This window comes from Aythya fuligula, chromosome 21 (genome assembly GCF_009819795.1).
Source record: "Aythya fuligula isolate bAytFul2 chromosome 21, bAytFul2.pri, whole genome shotgun sequence".
Lineage (NCBI taxonomy): Eukaryota > Metazoa > Chordata > Aves > Anseriformes > Anatidae > Aythya > Aythya fuligula.
Genome location: NC_045579.1, coordinates 7,509 through 28,824, shown reverse-complemented (window position 1 = coordinate 28,824; position 21,316 = coordinate 7,509). Strand labels below are relative to the sequence as shown.

At 49.6% G+C, this 21,316-nt stretch overlaps 1 long non-coding RNA gene across 1 annotated transcript; it reads left to right on the top strand.

Moving 5' to 3' along the window:
* Window positions 1-16,268: 16,268 nt before the first annotated feature.
* On the top strand, window positions 16,269-19,942 carry LOC116497617. The gene is made up of 5 exons (XR_004254123.1): window positions 16,269-16,438; window positions 16,517-16,582; window positions 16,669-16,715; window positions 16,806-16,942; window positions 19,917-19,942. It is a non-coding gene; the product is annotated as an uncharacterized LOC116497617 (long non-coding RNA).
* The last annotated feature ends 1,374 nt before the right edge of the window (window positions 19,943-21,316 follow it).

Below are 21,316 nucleotides of genomic sequence, written 5' to 3'. Positions count from 1 at the left end.
TCAGCCCTCCAAAAGTCCAATACAGCGGTTTTACTGGTCCCCTTCCTGGCCTCGCCAAGAATAGTGAACTCCACCATTACATGGTCACTCTGCCCAAGACAGCTCCCGACAATCACATCCTCCACCAGTCCTTCTCTGTTTGTGAACAGAAGGTCTAGCGGGGAGCCACCCCTGGTAGGTTCACTAACCAGCTGCGTCAGGAAGCTATCTTCCACGCTCTCCAGAAACCTCCTAGACTGCTTTCTCAGGGCTGTGTTAGCTTCCAGGATATGTCAGGGAAGTTGAAGTCCCCCACAAGTACAAGCGCTGAAGATTTCGCAACTTCTGTCAGTTGCCTGTAGAACTCCTCATCCGTCTCCTCATCCTGGTTCGGCGGTCTATAGCAGACCCCGACCAGGACACTAGCCTCGTTGTCCCTGCTGATCCTAACCCAAAGGGACTTGGCCTTGTCATTCCCAGCCTCGAGTTCTACAACATCGAAAGACTCTCTAATATAGAGAGCCACACCACCACCCCTTCTGTGCTGCCTGTTCCTTCTAAAGAGCTTATAGCCAGGCATTGCAGCACTCCAGTCATGAGACTGGTCCCACCACGTCTCCGTGATGGCAACCAAGTCGTAGCCTGCCTGCTGCACGATGGCTTCCAGCTCCTCCTGTTTGTTACCCATGCTGCGTGCATTGGTGTAGATGCACTTCATCTGGGCCATTACCTTTTCCCCCAGCCTTGCCATTGTTCCCCCTGGCACAGCCCCAACAATCCTTGCTTCAGCCCCATCCCCCTTCTTACCTAGTTTAAAGCCCTCTCAATGAACCCTGCCAGCTCCTGGCCCAGGATCCTTTTTCCCCTAAAAGATAGGGACCCGTCTGCGGCCATCAGGCCAGGTGCTGAGTAAAGTGCCCCATGGTCGAAAAACCCAGGATTTCTGTGTTGGCACCAGCCCCAGAGACACGTGTTTAAAAGTTGGGCTTTCCGTGTCCTCTCTGTACCCCTCCTTGCCACCGTAGGGATGGATGAAAACACCACCTGCACTCCCACTCCATCCACTAACCATCCCAGCCCCCTAGAGTTTCGTTTGATAGCCTTCAGGCTTTTCTCTTCAATGTTGTCACTGCCCGCCTGGACTATCAAAAGAGGATAATAATCAGAGGGGCGTACCAGGCTGGGAAGCTTCCTGGCAACGTCCCTGACCCTGGCCCCAGGGAGGCAGCAGACATCCCTATGGGTAGGGTCAGGCCGACAAATAGGGCCCTCTGTTCCCCTAAGAAGAGAGTCTCCAACAACAATAACCCTTCTGTCTTTCTTGATGGAGGCAGTCCTGAGGGATGGAGTCGACCTCCTCGCCCTAGGCATCCTCCTGGGAACACTTGCTACCTCTTCCTCAGCTACTGGTCTGTCGAGCTCCAGGGCCTCAAACCTGTTGTGTAAGGGCACCTGGGAAGGCGGAGCCGGAAGGGGAGGGCATCTCCTGCGATGTCGAGCAGGGACCTGTTTCCATTCCTCCTGAACTCCCAGATTCCCTCCCTCTGCCCGACGGCTACAGGGCAGGGGGTCCACCCCCATTTGGGGTGTCTCACCTCGATACCTCTCCTTGAGGCCCTGCAGGGAGTTACTCCACAAGTCTATCTCTTGCTCACACTCCCTGATATCCCTCAACCTCTCCACCTCCTCCTTGAGCGTCATCACAGCGTCATCGCAGCATCATCACACCATCATCACAGCATCATCACAGCGTCTTCACAGCATCATCACAGTGTCATCACAGCATCATCGCAGCGTCATCGCAGTGTCATCGCAGAACCATGACAACGTCATTGCAGCGAAATCACATACTCAACACAGCTTCATCGCAGCTTCATAGCGGCATCATCATAGTGTCAGTGCAGGGTCATCTCAGTTTAAGACAAGTTTCATCGCAGCGTCATCACAGAGTCATCGCATCTTCATAGAAGCGTTATCACAGTGTCATCACAGCATCATCGCAGCGTCATCGCATCATCACAGCGTCATCACAGCGTAATTGCAGCGTCATCAAAGCATCATCACAGCGTCATCGCAGCATCATCACAGCATCATCACAGCTTCATCACAGCATAGTCACAGCATCATCCCAAAGCCATCACAGTGTCATCACAGCATCATCACAGCATCATCACTGAGTCAAAAATGTGTTATCACGGAGTCATGGCATTTTCATCGCAGCGTAATCACAGTGTCATCACAGCATCATCACTGTGTCATCGCAATGTTATCGCATAGTCATTGCAGCATCATCACAGTGTCATCACAGCATCATCCCAGCATCACCACTGCGTCATCAGAGCATCATCGCATTGTCATTGCAGGGTCATCACAGCGTCATCACAGTGTCATCGCATTGTTATCGCAGTGTCATCTCATCGTCATCGCAGCGTCATCACAGTGGCATCGCAGAGTCATTGCAGCTTCATCACAGCATCATCACAGCGTCATCGCACCGTCATCACAGCGCCATTGCATTGTCATTGCAGCGTCATCACAGCATCATCACAGCTTCATCGCAGCATCATCGCAGCATCATCGCATCATCACAGCGTCATCACAGCGTAATCGCAGCGTCATCAAAGCATCATCACAGCATTATCACACCATCATAGCATGGTCTTCACAGCATCATGACAGCATCATCAGAGCGTCATCACAGCGTCATAACAGTGTCATCAGAGCCTCACCAGAGCATCATCAAAGCGTCATCACAGAGTCATGACAGCATCATCACAGCGTCATCATATCGGCATCGTAGCGTCATCGTAGAGTCATGACAGCATCATCACAGCATTATCATGGCATCCTCACAGTGTCATAGCAGTGTCATCACAGCATTGTCACAGTGTCATCACAGAGTCATCGTAGCATCACTGCAGCGTCATCTCGGCATCATGACAGCGTCATAGCAGAGTCATGACAGCATCATCACAGCATCATCGCAGCGTCATCACAGCTTCATCGCAGAGTCATCACAGCATCATCGCAGCATCATCCCAGCATCATAGTTGTCATCATAGTGTCCAAGATGAAGAGGACGAAGAAGAAATGAAGAAGATTAAAAAAAAGAATAAGTAGAAGAAGAAGTAGAAGAAGAAGAAGAAGAAGCAATAGAAGAAGAAGCAATAGAAGAAGAAGAAGAAGAAGAAGAAGAAGAAGAAGAAGAAGAAGAAGAAGAAGAAGAAGAAGAAGAAGAAAATAAGACAATGACGAAGAAGAATAAACAAAGAAGATTAAAAAAATAAAGAAGAAGAAGAAGAAAAAGAAGAAGAAGAAGAAACAAAGAAGAAGAAAAAGAAGAAGAAGAAACAAAGAAGACTAAGAAAACGAAGAACAAGAAGATGAAGTAGAAGTAGAAAAAGAAGAATACGAATATGATGATGACAATGACGAAGAAGATAAGAAGAAGATTAAGAAAACAACAAAAAAGAAGAAAAGAAGAAGAAGACGACGAAGACAACGAAGAAGAAGAAGAAGAAGAAGAAGAAGAAGAAGAAGAAGAAGAAGAAGAAGAAGAAGAAGAAGAAGAAGAAGAAGAAGAGACTAATACGAAGATGACATTAATGAAGAAACGAAGAAGATTAAGAAAAAGAAGAAAATAGGAAGAATAATAAGAAGAAGTATATGAAGACGACAACGACGGTGAAGAAGAAGGTAAGAAGATTAAAAAGAAGAAGAAGAAGAAGAAGAAGAAGAAGAAGAAGAAGACGAAGAAGAAGAAGAAGAAGAAGAAGAAGAAGAAGAAGAAGAAGAAGAAGAAGACGAAGAAGAAGAAGAAGAAGAAGAAGAAGAAGAAGAAGAAGAAGAAGAAGAAGAAGAAGAAGAAGAAGAAGAAGAAGAAGAAGAAGAAGAAGAAGAAGGGGCTGCGTGAAGGCTCCCTTATGGAGTCCAGCTGTACCCAAAGCCTTCCTTTGGGGGCACTTTTTGTTGGGTGAAAGGGGCTTTGAAATCCTTTTCTGGGGCCCTCTTTTGAATTCCTCTCCAATGCCGGGGAGGGATTTGTTTATGATTGCTGAGAAAGAGCAAAGACAGAGGGTCTAGTTGCATGTGGGGCTGCGTGAAGGCTCCCCTGGGGAGTTCAGTTGTACCCAAAGCCTTCCTTTGGGGGCAATTTTTGATGGGCGAAAGGGGTGGCCTAATGTTTGGGTTAGGGGTTTGAGTGTCGTACTCTTTTGGGTTAGGGCTTTGGATGTCAAGCATACTAATTTTTGAGTTTGGGTGTTGTGTATCTTAATGTTTTCAGTTTGTGTTTTGAGCATCCTAAAGTTTTGGGTATTGGTTTGTGTTTTGAGCTTCCTACTGTTTTGAGTTAGGGCTTTGAGCATCCTACTGTTTTGGGTTGGCTTTGTTTTTTTTGCATCTTAATTTTTGTGTTTGGACTTTGAGCGTCTTAACAGTTTGGGTTAGGGTTTCGAGCATCTTAATTTTTGGTTTAGGGCTTTGAGCGTTCTAATTTTTTTGGTTTGGGCTTTGAGCATCCTACTGTTTTGGGTTTGGGTTTTGAGCGTCCTAAGTGTTTGGGTTAGGGCTTTTAGGCATAGATCTTCAGGGATTTCGTGTGGTAAATAGTTTGGGTTAGGCCTGTCGGGGTTTGGAGGTTTTTTAGTGTTAGGGCTTGAGGCTTTTTTGGAAGGGCGGTTAAGGATAGGGTTACAGTGAATGCTGATAAATGTAATTCTCGAACACTCGGCCTGTGATTGGTCAGGCCAACTGTCCGGGGAATGCTGGTAGGTGTAGTTTTCCAGCACCGGGCTTCCGGGAGGCCATGTTTGGTGCCCAGAGCACTCTGGGAGATGCAGTTCTAAGACTCCGAACTTCCGGGAGGCCATGTTTGGTGCCCAGAGCATGCTGGGAGATGTAGTTCTTGGGTTTTGGACTTTTGGGAGGCCATGTTCAGTGCCCAGAGCATGCTGGTAGGTGTAGTTTTCCGACACTGCGCTTCCGGGAGGCCATGTTGTGTTCCCAGAGCATTCCGGGAGATGTATTTCTTAGACTCTGGATTTCCGGGAGGCCATGTTGAGTGCCCAGAGCTTGCCATGATATATAGTTCTTGGGAACTAGGGTTAGGGTTATTAGGTTTGGGGTTATGGTTATGGTTTAGGGGCCGTTAGGGTTAAGGGCTGTTAGGGTTAGGGTTAGGACTGACAGGGTTGGGGTTGGGGTTGGGGTTGGTGTTGGTGTTGGGGTTGCGGTTAGGGTTAGGGGTTAGGGTTGGAGAAGCTGGAGGCTGTCGTCCACCGGATCAGGGACTGGCCGTCCCGGAGAACAAAGGTTCTTACCTGTTTTGCAGCATAAGCCAGCCTTACCAAGCCCCAGGACTCTGGTCCCGGCCGAAGTGTTTGCAATCCGCAACGGGTCAGGGTTGGATCTCAGGCGGCTCTGGTATGATGATCGCAGGACTGATATAGTATAAACTCACTTTAGGATAGAATAAAGCTTGTGGATTGATATTGTATAAACTTACTTTAGGATAGAATAAAACTTGTGAAATGATATTGTATAAACTTACTTTAGGATAGAATGGAACTTGTGATTAAAAGTTAGCAAGGACAAAGTAAACAACATCTTGTTATCCATAGACCTTCTGTTACGTTTAAGCATTTTGTTATTTGAAAACACCCCATTATCCGTTAACACTCAGTCAGGCTGAGACTTGAGATAACTTGAGTCAACTGTCTGTTATGTCCTGTTAACTGAGACATCCTGTTATCCGCCGACCCCCAGTTAAACCGAAAGACAACTCAGCATTTTTACAGCCTGGAAAACAACTGATTAAGAAAGTGCATTACGAGGAAGACCTACGGCCTTCCTCCCAAAGACCACTGCCCACATCCTGGAGACCCTGGCCCACAATTCTTGGAAGGCTTTGCGCAAGCGCAAGGACGGATAAGCTAATTAGCATACAAAGCGAGGGTAGGCAGGGTTAGGTAATGAATATGTATAGGTGCTAATTGAATATTCATTGTTTCGCTGTATAAATACGAGATAGTTTGTCACTTCAAACATGCACGATAGGTGGAAGGATCCCCCGTGCATCCAGCGCTGCAATAAAGAATATACCACTTAAGGAAATTCGGCTTTGATCTTTAAATCAGGACCGGTGTGTCCGTCCACGGGCAGCATGGGGCCAGCAGTCCTGAGCCCCTAGGCTCCGGTCCTGGGCGACGTGTGTGCTAGCCACACCTGGGTCTGGGTCTGGTCTCGGGCAAATCGGGGAATGCGATCCCACGGCACGGTTGCCTGGCCATAAACGGCTTGTGTGCCAGACTTGCCGCGAAGCGTGAGGCTGTCGTCCTCCGGCTCGGGGGCTGGCAGTTGCCGAGACTAAGAGTTCTCTCCTGTATGGTGCAGCAGCCATCCTTCCCGAATTCCTAGGCTCCGGTCCTGGGCAACGTGTGTGCTAGCCGCACCGGGGTCGGGGTCCCGTCTTGGGCAGCTCGAGGAAGGTGATCCCTTGGCGCTCAACGTGGGGCATGAAAGGTTGAGATAACGGCAGATCTGACCAGAGTGTGTTAAACTAAAATTGGTGTATTAGACCTGCTTAATAGTCACTTGTCATAATGCTGTTTGCTTTAATCTCAACTCTGCTGCGCTTGTTTTCCAACTTGAACATTATAGCACATTCTTTTCCGTATTTGCTCTCTGTCATGTTGTTTATCCTCTCCGGGCCCTGGTTTCAGATCATTATGGTACTGTGTGTTGTAGCAATGGCTTACGAGACGACGAGCTATCTGGTAATGACTCTAACTTGGTATTTGTACTTGGGATTTGGAATTTCGGGAGGTCAGCGAGAACTAGGAACTGAACGTAAGGAAGTCATTTGCCGGACTCCAGAACCCCAAACGGTAAAGGAGCTACGAACCTTTCTAGGAATGACAGGTTGGTGTCGCCTTTGGATTTATAATTATGGACTAATGGTAAAGCCTCTATATGAATTGATAAAGAGTAATCAGTCAAAGTTAGTCTGGACTGGAGAAGCACGAAATGCCTTTAAACAACTTAAACGAGAATTGATGCAAGCTCCGGCTTTGGGATTACCGGATCTCTCGAAACCCTTTTGGTTGTTTTCTCATGAGAGACAAGGGATAGCTTTGGGAGTACTAGCACAAAGATTGGGTCCCTATAAACGAGCAGTAGCTTACTTCTCTAAACAATTAGATGAAGTAAGTAAAGGATGGCCCGGATGCCTTCGAGCTGTTGCAGCTGTTGTTATCAATATACAAGAAGCTCGGAAGTTTACAATGGGACAGAAAATGACAGTGTTAGTCTCCCATACAGTCTCAACAGTTTTGGAACAAAAAGGAAATCATTGGCTTTCACCACAAAGATTTTTAAAATATCAAGCAATATTAGTAGAACAAGATGATGTGGAAATTGTGGTCACTAACATCATAAATCCAGCTTCTTTCCTTAGCGGAACTCTGGATGAACCTATAACTCATGATTGTATAGAAACAATGGAGACTGTGTATTCTAGTCGACCCGATCTTAAGGAAGAACCTTTAGAAGATGCTGATGAATCTTGGTATACTGATGGGAGCAGCTTTGTAAAACAAGGACAACATAAGGCAGGATATGCTGTTACAACTGCTCAACAGGTAATCGAATCTAAACCATTACCCCCTGGGACATCCGCCCAGAAAGCAGAGATAATTGCTCTTACACGAGCACTGGAACTAGCAGCAGGAAGGAAAATAAATATTTGGACAGACTCTAAATATGCATTCGGCGTGGTACATGCTCATGGAGCAATTTGGAAAGAAAGTGGATTGCTGACCGCTCAGGGAAAACAGAAAAAAAAAACATGCTGAAGAAATTTTAAAATTGTTAGAGGCTGTAAAACAATCAGAAAAGGTAGCTATCATGCATTGTCAAGGACACCAAAAGGGAACGCTGACTTTGAAATTGGAAATCGATTGGCAGATCAGGAGGCTAAACAGGCAGCTGAAATAACTGAGGTGAAGACATCGTCTTTAATACCAGACGGTAAAATCCAAACTATATACATGAACATTTGAAAGGTAAAATGAAACCAGATAGATGAGTATATTTAAAAGATAACTGTGTAATAATACCCTCTAATTTGACATGGCCCATAGTTCTTACGGAACACAATAAAACACATTGGGGAAAACAAGTAACTCAACAATGTAGCATCTGTTTATTTAATAACCCCAATACCAGGAATAGAATAAAATTTGGAATAATCAGTAAAGGAAATTTATCTGGGACAACAGTGGTAAATCGATTTTTTCGAAACTCCCTAGAAAAGGGGGGTATTGTTATTTTCTGGTTCTGACTGACACGTTTTCAGGATGGCCCGAAACTTTTCCTTGTCGAACAAACAAAGCAAGAGAAGTGGTTAATGTCTTGTTAAATGAAATAATATCATGCTTTGGGATTTCAGTAGCAATGTTCTTCTAACTTGGTATTTGTACTCAGTAACATCGTCGACTCTGTACTTTGGAAACTGTATCTTGGAAACTATTAGCAATTATACCTATTGCTTTTTTCCATTAGGGAGTCAATCTGTGGAGGGGAAAGGGGAAGATATTTTTTCTTACTTGATCACTGTCCCTTCCTCCTTCACCACCCTCTTATCCTCCGAGCTTGTTACAATAGCTCTCCAAGATATTGAATATCCTTGGGATACTCAGACCAGCATAGTCTTGTTGTTCTGCCTCCTGAATGCACTTCAGATTCTGCTTAAAGTTAAACAACTACTTAGGAAGCTCATCCGGAGATCTGCTCGGAGGCAGTATAGTTGTGGGTGGCAGGGAGTATGGGAGGATATGGGCAGGCATCTAGAGCAGTTGGCACCCCCAGTGTTTTGGAAATTCACCCCTGAACAACTGCAAAATCCTCAAAAACTGGCAGAATGCTTGAAAAAAAGGTGTCATGATTCTGGCAGTTCCAAAGTAACACAAATCATTGTAACGTGCTGGGGCCTGGCTCATGCCATCAAGCTATAAAGGACCAGAGCCCATCTGTATTTGTGGAGTGACGGGGATCTCAGCAGTTGACTGTATTGGAGGCTGAAGTGAGTCTGACTGGGAATGAGTGGGAAAAGCACCGCATTGTGACTGGCCCGGATGCTCCATGTATCATTGGCATAGACTATCTTAGAAGAGGATATTTCAAGGACCCAAAAGGGTTCCGGTGGGCTTTTGGTATAGCTGCCTTAGAGACAGAGGGCATTAAACAATTATCTACCTTGCCTGGTCTCTCAGAGGACCCCTCTGTTGTGGGGTTGCTGAGGGTCGAAGAACAGCAAGTGCCAATCGCTACCACAACTGTGCACCGGCGGCAATATCGCACTAACCGAGACTCCCTGATTCCCATCCATAAGCTAATTCGTCAATTGGAGAGCCAAGGAGTGATCAGCAAGACTCATTCACCTTTCAATAGTCCCATATGGCCAGTGCGAAAGTCCTATGGCGACACGGGTGACCGGCCACAAGCGGTGTGGGTGCCAGCCTTGCCGCGAAGCTGGAGGCTGTCGTCCGCTCGCTCGGGAACTGTCCGTCCCTGAGACATGGGTTCTATCCAGTATGGAGCGGCAGCCGTCCTTCCCGAATGCTGGGAGAGCCTCCTTCTGTCCTTCCGGTGCTGGGCGACGTGTGTGCTAGCCGTACCGCGGTCCAGGTCCCGTCTCGGGCAGATCGGGGAAGGCGATCCCACGACACGGTTGTCCGGCCATAAGCAGCTTGTGTGCCAGACTTGCCGCAAAGCGTGAGGCTGTCATCCGCCTGCTCGGGGGCTGGCAGTCATGGGGACCCGGGGTTCTGTCCCGTCCGGAGCGGCAGCCGTCCGTTCCGAACACCCACGCTCCGGTCCCAGGCGACGTCTGCGCTAGCCGCACTGGGTTCCGGGTCGGACCTCGGTCGGCTTTGGTATGGCGATCGCAGGACTCGTGTGTGCATGCAAGGGCAGCGTGGGTCCAGCTGTCCTGAGCCCCTTGGCTCCGACCTTGGGCGACGTGTGTGCTAGCCGCACAGGGGTAAGAATCCCATCTCAGGCGGATTGGGGACAGCGATTCCCACGACACTGTTGTCCGGCCACAAGCGGAGTGGGTGCGAGCCGTGTCGAGAAGCTGGACGATATCGTCCGCCGTTCCTTTGGGGGCACTTTTGGATAGGCAAAAGGGGCTTTGAACATGATTTCTGGGGCCCTCTTGAATTCCTCTCCCATGCTGGGTCGGGCTATATTACGAATTCCTCAGAAAGAGAGAAGACAGAGGGTCTAGTTGCATGTGGGGCTGCGTGAAGGCTCCCCTGGGGAGTTCAGTTGTACCTGAAGCCTTGCTTTGGGGGCACTTTTGGATGGGCGAAAGGGGCTTTGAACATGATTTCTGGAGCCCTTTTTGAATTCCTCTCCCATGCTGCGTAGGCCTATGTTTCGGGTTGCTCCAAAAGAGCGAGCACAGAGGTTCAAGTTGAATGTGGGGCTGTGTGAAGGCTGCCCTGGGGCGTTCAGTTGTACCCAAAGCCTTCCTTTGGGGGCACTTTTGGATGGACGAAAGGGGCTTTGAACGTGTTTTCTGGGGCCCTAGTTTGAATTCCTCTCACATGCCAGCAAGGGCTATGTTTCGGATTGGTCCGAAAGAGCAAGCACAGAGGGTCCAGTTGCATGTGGGGCTGCGAGAAGGCTCCCCTGGGGAGTTCAGTTGTACCCAAAGCCTTCCTTTGGGGGCACTTTTGGATGTGTAAACGGGGCATTGAAGGCGTTTTCTGGGGCCCTCTTTTGAATTCCTCTCCCATGCCGAGTAGGCCTATATTTTGTGTTGCTCAGAAAGAGCGAACACAGAGGGTCCAGTTGCATGTGGGGCTGCGAGAAGGCTCCCCTGGGGAGTTCAGTTGTAAACAAAGCCTTCCTTTGGGGGCACTTTTGGATGGGCGAAAGGAGCTTTGAACGCTTTTTCTGGGTCCCTCTTTTGAATTCCTCTCACATGCCAGCAAGGGCTACGTTTCGGGTTGCTCAGAAAGAGCGAAGACAGAGGGTCCAGTTCCATGTGGGGCTGTGAGAAGGCTCCCCTGGGGAGTTCAGTTGTACCCAAAGCCTTCCTTTGGGGGCACTTTTGGATGGGCGAAAGGGGCTTTGAAATCCTTTTCTGGGGCCCTCTTTTGAATTCCTCTCCCATGCTGGGTAGGGCTATGTTTCGGGTTGCTCATAAAGAGGGAAGACAGAGGGTCTAGTTGCATGTGGGGCTGCGAGGAGGCTTCCCTGGGGAGTTCAGTTGTACCCAAAGCCTTCCTTTGGGGGCACTTTTGGATGGGCGAAAGGGGCTTTGAACGTGTTTTCTGGGACCCTCTTTTGAATTCCTCTCCCATGCCGAGTAGGGCTATGTTTCGGGTTGCTCAGAAAGAGCGAACACAGAGGGTCCAGTTGCATGAGGGGCTGCATGAAGGCTCCCCTGGGGAGTTCAGTTGTACCCAAAGCCTTGCTTTGGGGGCACTTTTGGACGGGCGAAAGGAGCTTTGAACATGATTTCTGGGGCCCTCTTGAATTCCTCTCCCATGCTGGGTCGTGCTACATTACGAATTCCTCAGAAAGAGGGAAGACAGAGGGTCTAGTTGCATGTGGGGCTGCGTGAAGGCTCCCCTGGGGAGTTCAGTTGTACCTGAAGCCTTGCTTTGGGGGCTCTTTTGGATGGGCGAAAGGGGCTTTGAACATGATTTCTGGAGCCCTTTTTGAATTCCTCTCCCATGCTGCGTAGGCCTATGTTTCGGGTTGCTCCAAAAGAGCGAGCACAGAGGTTCAAGTTGAATGTGGGGCTGTGTGAAGGCTGCCCTGGGGCGTTCAGTTGTACCCAAAGCCTTCCTTTGGGGGCACTTTTGGATGGACGAAAGGGGCTTTGAACGTGTTTTCTGGGGCCCTAGTTTGAATTCCTCTCACATGCCAGCAAGGGCTATGTTTCGGATTGGTCCGAAAGAGCAAGCACAGAGGGTCCAGTTGCATGTGGGGCTGCGAGAAGGCTTCCCTGGGGAGTTCAGTTGTACCCAAAGCCTTCCTTTGGGGGCACTTTTGGATGGGCAAAAGGAGCTTTGAACACGTTTTCTGGGGCCCTCTTTTGAATTCCTCTCCCATGCCGAGTAGGCCTATATTTTGTGTTGCTCAGAAAGAGCGAACACAAAGGGTCCAGTTGCATGTGGGGCTGCGTGAAGGCTCCCCTGGGGAGTTCAATTGTACCCAAAGCCTTCCTTTGGGGGCACTTTTGGATGGGCAAAAGGGGCTTTGAAGGCCGTTTCTGGGGCCCTAGTTTGAATTCCTCTCCCATGCCGAGTAGGGCTATGTTTCGGGTTGCTCAGAAAGAGCGAACACAGAGGGTCCAGTTGCATGAGGGGCTGCATGAAGGCTCCCCTGGGGAGTTCAGTTGTACCCAAAGCCTTGCTTTGGGGGCACTTTTGGACGGGCGAAAGGAGCTTTGAACATGATTTCTGGGGCCCTCTTGAATTCCTCTCCCATGCTGGGTCGTGCTACATTACGAATTCCTCAGAAAGAGGGAAGACAGAGGGTCTAGTTGCATGTGGGGCTGCGTGAAGGCTCCCCTGGGGAGTTCAGTTGTACCTGAAGCCTTGCTTTGGGGGCACTTTTGGATGGGCGAAAGGGGCTTTGAACATGATTTCTGGAGCCCTTTTTGAATTCCTCTCCCATGCTGCGTAGGCCTATGTTTCGGGTTGCTCCAAAAGAGCGAGCACAGAGGTTCAAGTTGAATGTGGGGCTGTGTGAAGGCTCCCCTGGGGCGTTCAGTTGTACCCAAAGCCTTGCTTTGGGGGCACTTTTGGACGGGCGAAAGGAGCTTTGAACATGATTTCTGGGGCCCTCTTGAATTCCTCTCCCATGCTGGGTCGTGCTACATTACAAATTCCTCAGAAAGAGGGAAGACAGAGGGTCTAGATGCATGTGGGGCTGTGTGAAGGCTCCCCTGGGGAGTTCAGTTGTACCCAAAGCCTTCCTTTGGGGGCACTTTTGGATGGGCAAAAGGGGATTGGAACGCCTTTTCTCGGGCCATATTTGGAATTCCTCTCCTATGCCGCGTAGGCCTATGTTTCGGGTTGCTCAGAAAGAGCGAAGACAGAGGGTCCAGTTGCATGTGGGGCTGCGAGAAGGCTCACCTAGGGCGTTCAGTTGTACCCAAAGCCTTCCTTTGGGGGCACTTTTGGATGGGCAAAAGGGGCTTTGAACATGATTTCTGGGGCCCTCTTGAATTCCTCTCCCATGCCGGGTCGGGCTATATTTCGAATTCCTCAGAAAGAGAGAAGACAGAGGGTTCAGTTGCATGTGGGGCTGCGAGAAGGCTCCCCTGGGGAGTTCAGTTGTACCCAACGCCTTCCTTTGGGAGCTCTTTTGGATGGGCGAAAGGGGCTTTGAACGCTATTTAAGGGCCCACCTTTGTATTCCTCTCCCAAGCCGGGTAGAGCTATGTTTTTGGTTGCACTGAAACAGCGAAGACAGAGGGTCTAGTTGCATGAGGGGCTGCGAGAAGGCTCCCCTGGGGAGTTCAGTTGTACCCAAAGCCTTCCTTTGGGGGCACTTTTGGATGGGCGCAAGGGGCTTTGAATGCGTTTTTTGGGGCCCTTTTTTGAATTCCTCTCCCATGCCGGGTAGGCCTATATTTTGGGTAGCTCCAAAAGAGTGAACACAGAGGGTCCAGTTGCATGTGGGGCTGCGAGAAGGCTCCCCTGGGGAGTTCAGTTGTACCCAAAGCCTTCTTTTGGGGGCACTTTTGGATGGGCGAAAGGGGCTTTGAACGTGTTTTCTGGGGCCCTAGTTTGAATTCCTCTCCCATGCCATGTAGGCCTATGTTTCGGGTTGCTCCGATATAGCGAACACAGAGGGTCCAGTTGCATGTGGGGCTGCAAGAAGGCTCCCCTGGGGAGTTCAGTTGTACCCAAAGCCTTCCTTTGGGGGCACTTTTGGATGGGTGCAAGGGGCTTCAAGAAATCCTTTTCTGGGGCCCTCTTTTGAATTCCTCTCCCATGCCTGGTAGGACTATGTTTTGGGTTGCTCCGAAATAGTGAAGACAGAGGGTCTAGTTGCATGTGGGGTTGCGAGAAGGCTCCCCTATGAGTTCAGTTGTACCCAAAGCCTTCCTTTGGGGGCACTTTTGGATGGGTAAAAGGGGCTTTAAACCCGTTTTTTGGATCCGCTTTTGAATTCCTCTCCCATGCCGGGTAGGGCTATGTTTCGTGTTTCTCCGAAAGAGCGAACACAGAGGGTCCAGTTGCATGTGGGGTTGCGAGAAGGCTCCCCTGGGGAGTTCAGTTGTAAACAAAGCCTTCCTTTGGGGGCACTTTTGGATGGGCGAAAGGGGCTTTGAATGCCTTTTCTGAGGCCATCTTTTGAATTCCTCTCCCATGCTGGGTAGGGGTATGTTTCGGGTTGCTCAGAAAGAGCGAACACAGAGGGTCCAGTTGCATGTGGGGCTGTGTGAAGGCTCCCCTGGGGAGTTCAGTTGTACCCAAAGCCGGTCACTGACCCAGAGGCTCTGGCTTGTTTTCTCTTGCTAAGGGACAGAGAGGCACATGCAGTGCCCTTTAATTGTAAGGTGACATCAGCAGACAGCTTTGCGCTTACCTGTGAGTCACCAGAACGTGCTGAGGCATTGTAAGAAACCTCAGGTGAACTTCGGTGTGAGTCATCCTCACTCTGGTATCCGGCATACTGGGGACAAGGCTTCCGGTGTGTAAGTGACTCTGGTCACGACCTCACGTCCTTGTACTTGCAGAAACATAGCCTTCCTTGCAGTGTTGTCAAGGCCATTGGCATCTTGCCCGACCACTTGGTGATGCCTTGAAACGCCATCACGCTCCCTGATGAAAGGGCAGACAAAGGAGGACAGCAGAGACGTGCCCTGACATTCCTACTCTCGGTCACTGGTAGAGCACAGACCAAGAAGAGGAAGGTTGCTGTCCTAACCTGGCCAGGGGCTGGAAAGGCAACTTTTCTGATGGGCCGGTGTGCCAGAGCATGGGACCGAGGCAGCAGCCACTGAGTGGCACCGCGTGGTTCAAGCTGTCACCCGGCAAGATATGGAGGCGACCGTGCTGGTTTGGAAAGGTCCGGGGGGCGCTCTAAGGCCTGCTGTGGGTCTCCAGCCCTGAGCGATGGCTAGAAAACTGTCAGGAGATGTCCCGTGCTCCTTGGGAAGATGAGCCACACTCTCACTTGGACAGAATAGTATCCGGTGGCAAGAGACCAGGACAGAACCTCTGCTTCTTACGTGATGCCTTCTTTGTCACCAGGCAGGACCATACCACAGCCCTTTAGAGCTGTGGTAGAGCAGGTAGCAACTGAGGTGGAGTCAGAACACTGGAGGACACATGGCTCGTTGCAGCTGTTTGCAAGGGTAAGGGCAAGTGTAAGGGTAAGGATAAGCATTAGGGTATGTGTTATGGTAATGGTAAGGGTAAGGGTTAGGGTTAGCATAAGGTTAAGGGTAAGGGTATGAGAAAGTGTTAGGGTACAGGTTATGGTAAGAGTAAGGGAAAGGGTAAGAGGAAGGGTTAGGGTAAGTGTAAGGGTAAGGGTAAGTGTAAGGGTACGGGTCAGGGTAAGGGTTAGAGTAAGGGTTAGGGTTAGGGTTAGGTTAAGGGTAAGTGTTAGGGTAATGGTTAGGGTTAATTTTAGGGTTAGGGTGAGGGAAACGGAAGGGTAAGTATTAGGTTAAGGTTAAGGGTAAGGTTAAGGTTAAGAGTAAGTGTAAGTTTTAGATTTAGGCTAAGGGTAAGTGTAGCAGAAAGGGTACGGGTTAGGGTAAGGGTAAGTGTTAGGGTAATGGTTAGGGTTAATTTTAGGGTTAGGGTGAGGGAAACGTAAGGGTAAGTTTTAGGTTAAGTTTAAGGGTAAGGTTAAGGTTAAGAGTAAGTGTAAGGTTAGATTTAGACTAAGGGTAAGTGTAGCAGAAAGGGTAAGGGTTAGGGTAAGGGTAAGTGTTAGGATAAGGGTAAGGTTTAGGGTTAGGTTAAGGGTAAGGGTAATGTTTAGCATAAGGGTAACGTAAGGGTAAAGGTAAGGGTATGGATAAGGGTAAGGGTAATGTTTAGGGTAAGTGTAATGGTAAGGGTAAGGGTATGGGTAAAGGTAAGGTTAAGGGTTAGGGTTAGGGTAATTGTACGAGTAATTGCTAGGGTAAGTGTAAGCATAAGTGTACATATAAGTGTTATTGTACAGCTTTTGGTAAGGGTAAGTGTAAGGGTAAGGGAAAGTGTTAGGGTAAGTGTTAGGGTAACGGGAAGTGTAAGGCTAAGGGTAAGGGTAAGGTTATAGTTAAAGGAAAGAGTAAGGGTAAGGAAAAAGTAAAGGTAAGGATTTGGGTAATGGTAAGGGTGAGAAGGGTTAGGGTAAGGGTTACGGTAAGGGTTAGGTAACGCAGTGTACAACCTGGGACGTCACACGCAGAGCTGCCTCTGGCAAGGTGAGTGAGGAACAGATGTAGCAGTTGTTGTGTTGTAGGTCTCACTGTTCCTCTAAGCATCCCCTCTTTGTCTTTTAGAGGTGTTGTAGCTGTTTGAAGAGGGTAGATTGAAGCATCTGCCTCGGGGGCTGGTAAGCGGCAGAGGTAAGGGAGCAGATGAGAGTAACTTACCTAGTTGTGCTGTGTCTTTGGATGCTGCATCGGCCTATGCGTTTCTTTTTCTTTCACAGGTGTCTCGCACAGGCTCAAAGGAGCAAACTGCACTCTGAAGAGCTGTGTAAGAAGAGGGGCTGGTCATGAGCTGGGTTGGAGCAGAACGACCAAGTAGCACAAGGTGACTATGAAAGGTGTCCGTCTTGCTTTGCAGGTGCCGTGGCAGGCTCTCCACAGAAGTGGATAAGGATATGAGATAAGGCCAGAGAGCGACAAGGAGCGGCACGTGCAGGGATGGTTTTGAAGCGCTGCGGTGGCTTACTCTTCTGTTCATCAGGTGCCACAGGCAAGGTGGGTTGTAACATCAGTCGTTATATTTGCATGAAAGCAGTTCACTTGAATGCCACAGTGCATCTGAGTAGGGTGTTCTAGCAGAACAAGCTTGTCTGGCACAGCGGTGCCTGATGGCAGTGTGTTTCCTCAGGCTGAAGAGGTGCCTGAAGCCCCATCCTATCTAGCCTGCACACAATTATCTGAGAATGAAAGCTGCTTTCCAGTAATTCAGAAAGCCAAGTTACGTCTCAGCCTTGAGCATCTCGGGCTTTTGGGCCTGTCTGTAACATTTGGCACCAGCACTAATACTTTTTTTGGCATATGTTTAGCGTTTGGGGCCTGTGTCTGGGATTTGGGCCCTGTCTCGAACCACTGGGGCTTTGTCCTGGGTTTTGGAGCCTGCCTCTAGAGTTCAGGGCCTGTGATTAGGCTTTTGGGGTCTGTGTCTGGGGGTCAGGGGGTTGGGGCCTGTGTCTGGGGGCAAGGGGGGAGCTGCTTGTAGACCCTTGGGGCCAGCATGGAGGGGGTTGGGAGCTGACTCTACACCTTTGGGGCCTGCTTCTGGGGGAGGGTTGAGACCTGCATCTGGGGGAGGGGTGGGAGCTCTTTGTATTCCTTTGGAGCCTGTGTAGGGGAGGGGGAGGGCGGGGGGGAGGGAAGGGGAGGGTTGGTTGGGAGCTGCTTGTACACTGTTGGAGCCTGGGTTGGGGGAGGAGGCTTGGAGCTGCTTCTACACCTTTGGGGCTGGCATCAGGGGTAGGGGGTTGGGTGCTGGTTGTAGGGGCCTGTGTTTGGGGGGGCGGCTTGGGGCCTGCGTCTGGGGGAGGGGTGGGAGCTGCTTGTACACCTTTGGGGCCTGCATCTGTGGGGGGTCAGGGCCTGTGTTAAGGGGGCTGGGAACTGCTTGTACAATGTAGGAATCTGTTTCTGCGGGGTGGCTGGGAGCTGTTTGTACAACTTTGGGGCCAGCATCTGGGGGTGGCTGGGAGCTGCTTGTGCACTGTAGGGGCCTGTGTTTGGGGGGTCTTGGGGGCCTCCCTTGGGGGCGGGAGGGTTGGGAGCTGCTTGTATAGGGTAGGGGGCCCACCCTGCAGGGTTTGGGAGCTGCTTGTAGAATCTGGGGCCCTGTGTCTGGGGGGGCGGTTGGGGGCTGTGTCTCAGGGGTGTTGGGAACTGGTTGTACACCTTTGGGTCCTGTCTCTGGGGGGGGGAACTACTTGAACACTTTTGGGGTCTGTATTTGAGGGGGATTGGGAGCTGCTTGTGCACTTTTGGACCTATGTTTAGGGGGGTCGGGAGCTGCTCATACATTCTAGGTGCCTCCCTTTTGAGAGGGGTTGGAGCCTGCATCTGTGGGTGATTGGGAGCTGCTTGTACACTATAGGGGCCTGGGTCTTGGAGGGGGGTCTGGGCTGTTTATACACCTTTGTGGCCTGTGTTTGGGGGGGGGGGTGGGCCTGTGCCTGGGGGAGTTGGGAGGTGCTTGTTCACTCTAGGAGCCTCCATTTGGGGGTCTTTGGGGCCTCCCTTTGAGGGGGAGGGAGTTGGGAGTTGGTTGTACACCTCCGCATCCCGTGTCTTGGGGAGGGGGGGGGGGTGGGACCGGTCTCTGAAGGGGCGGGTTGTGAGCTGCTTGTACACCTGTGTCGGGAGGGGGGGGGGGGGGGGGGGGGCCGGGCCCGGGTCTGGGGCCAGTGTCTGGGTGGAGTCCAGTTCTTGGGAGGGGGTGGTGGGGTAGGAGCTGCTTGTGGGCAGTCGGGGTCTGCATCTGGGTGTGGTTGGTGCCTGCTTCTGTTGGCAGTTTGAGGTCTGCATGTAGACATCTGCAGCCTGGGTTTGGGGGCTTTTCTGTAACGTTTGGGGTCTGCATTTTTGCTTTGGGATGCATCTTGAGCTTTTGAGGCCTAGCTGTAGCATTTGGGGCCTGCGTCTGGGGCTTTTCTGTAGTGTTTTGGTAGTGTATTTGTGATTTGGGGCCTGTATCGTGGGTTTTGCCTTTTTTGTAGTTTCCATCTTTGTGTGTGTGTGTTTCGTTGTTGGTTGTCTGGGGTTAGGGGCAGTTTGGGGTTTGGATTAAGGTCAGTGTCATTAGCGTTAGGGGGTTGATGTGATAAATTAGTGGGGGTTTGTTCATTGTCTTTGAGGAATTTGGAGAATCTACTGAGGAGATAAGGTTGTACAATTTAATGGCCTTCATAAGGGGGAGGATTAAGCAAGCAAATAGCAGGAGGGGGTGTTGGGTAAACATCCTTGAGTGAAACCAGACTCTGTGAAATTCCTTACCACAAAACATCGTTTTTGCCACTTCACTTCCCCCACCTGAACACGAAGCAGAGGAACAACGACCCCCCTCTCAACAATAGACTGCGCAGCCTCAGCCAGTTCAACAAGTCCCGATAAGCTGGAATTCGACTGCTATAAAACAGCTACCCTGGAAAGGGAAGTTGCGTGCTGTTGCGGAGCGGAGACCCCAGCCGCCCAGCGCTGTTTTGTTTGTGCCTGCTTACTTGATTAATAAAATAATTTCAATAGACCAGAAAATTGTGTGGTCTAATTTATAACAGTTGATAATAAGGGTTAGGGTTGTGGTTAGAGTTGTTAGGTTTAAGGGGAATAAGGATTTCAGGGTAAGGGGATCAAGGTTGTGGGAATAAAAATGTTGTTTTTGCGCAGTTACATCCTGTAGAGGGAAGGAAGGTGGTATTGAGATATGCTTGCAGTGATAAGACAGCTTAACAGTGTGAAATGAGTTCATCTGATTCGTGTCAATATGGAACAATGCTAGGGCCGCATGATATGATGAAATGTGACCTTCTGTCTTACATACCCTTGTATAACCACAAGTCTGAGAAAACCAGAGTGGTTAATATATATAGTTCTTGTATCTTGCAAAGGAATGGTCCAGCAATTCGGGTCAATAGGGGATAAGAGAACAAAGGGGTTTCAGAATAACTGCTAACTATTACAACTGTTGCATGGGACACTATGCAAGTGTCTGCCATCCAGCCAAGATGGACAAAGGAGAAGGACAAGAGAAAAGCCTGGGAGGAAGACTACGAGCCTTCAGTACGAGCGGCCCCCAGAGGGACCACCGGAGACTGATAACGCCTGCACCAGTGGGAGGGTTTGGATTCTGGGAACTAATTAGAATAACCCTGCCTTTTGTAGAAGTAGTAATGAATATGTATTAGCCTAGCAGCATAAAAACCAGCCGCCTAATGTAACTTGTGTGCGTCTTGGTGGAGCAGAGACTCCTGGCGCACCCAGCGCTGCTTGCTTACCTCTATTCATTTAATAAATTGTAAATTTCAATTGCAATCCTATTTGGGACCCAGTCATTTATTACAAGTGGGGGCTCGTCCGGGAGGGCTTTGGTTCCTGATTTCTGGTTTGATCTAGGAGAGGCACCCCCACCATTTGGTGGCTGCTCTTTGAGTCAGGTCGGAACTAATGGCATCTTGAACCTGAATAAAGGTAAGCAAAGTTTCTGATTCTTTTTTTCAGCTCCCTTGCCAGCTGCAGCACTGTATTTTGCCCGTAATTCTGTGTGTGAAGATCCGAACAAAGACGACGGAGTCGTAAGCGTTTAAAGCATATACCATTCGGTTGGGTGGGGTTCGGTTGCTTGTGTGTGTAAGAGTGTGACTGAGATGGAACTTAGTTCCGAAGCGATTGTGGAGGTCTTCTAACCACGGTTCCAATCTCCCGCGAGGGACTTGGCCGGTGAAGGACCGAAGGGATTCCTATAGGATTTGTGGGTGTGTGATAGGTCCTCGACCCCCTGCAAGACACTCTTACTAAGGTAACCAAGGGCTGTGGGAATTGCCAGAGTAAAATTCCTAGATGGGTCAGACAAAATCGAAGACCAGAGACCAGAAGAAAGGGAGCAAATTACCAGTCATACCACCAGAAAGTCCATTAGGAATAACGATTAGAAATTGGAATGATAGGGACCCCAGAAAAGGAAAAAGTAAATTAAAAATGGTCCAGTATTGTGTGACAGAATGGCCAAAGGAGCCTTTAAGACTACATGTCTTTTGGCCTGTTTTTGGATCCTTTGAAGACTGGATTTGCCAGGCCTTAAATATCCATGTTAATTCAAAGGAACTTTTTAGCCAGGAAGAAAGTGATTATGCAGGATTATGGATCAGGAGGACTTCTGGTCCTTTTCCAGCCTCAATATTTACACTAAAAGCAGGTAAGAAATTTGAAGAACAAGAAGAACATGAAAAAGAAGATAAATGTGAGCCGTTGGATAAGCTACCACCTCCATATCCTAACAATCCACCCCCGGCGGCTCCCCCTCCGGTGGCTGTGGTATCTCCACCAGTACCACCGTTGCCCCAGCTTCCACCACCAACAGCACCAGAATTAGACCGACCTCCGGCTGCA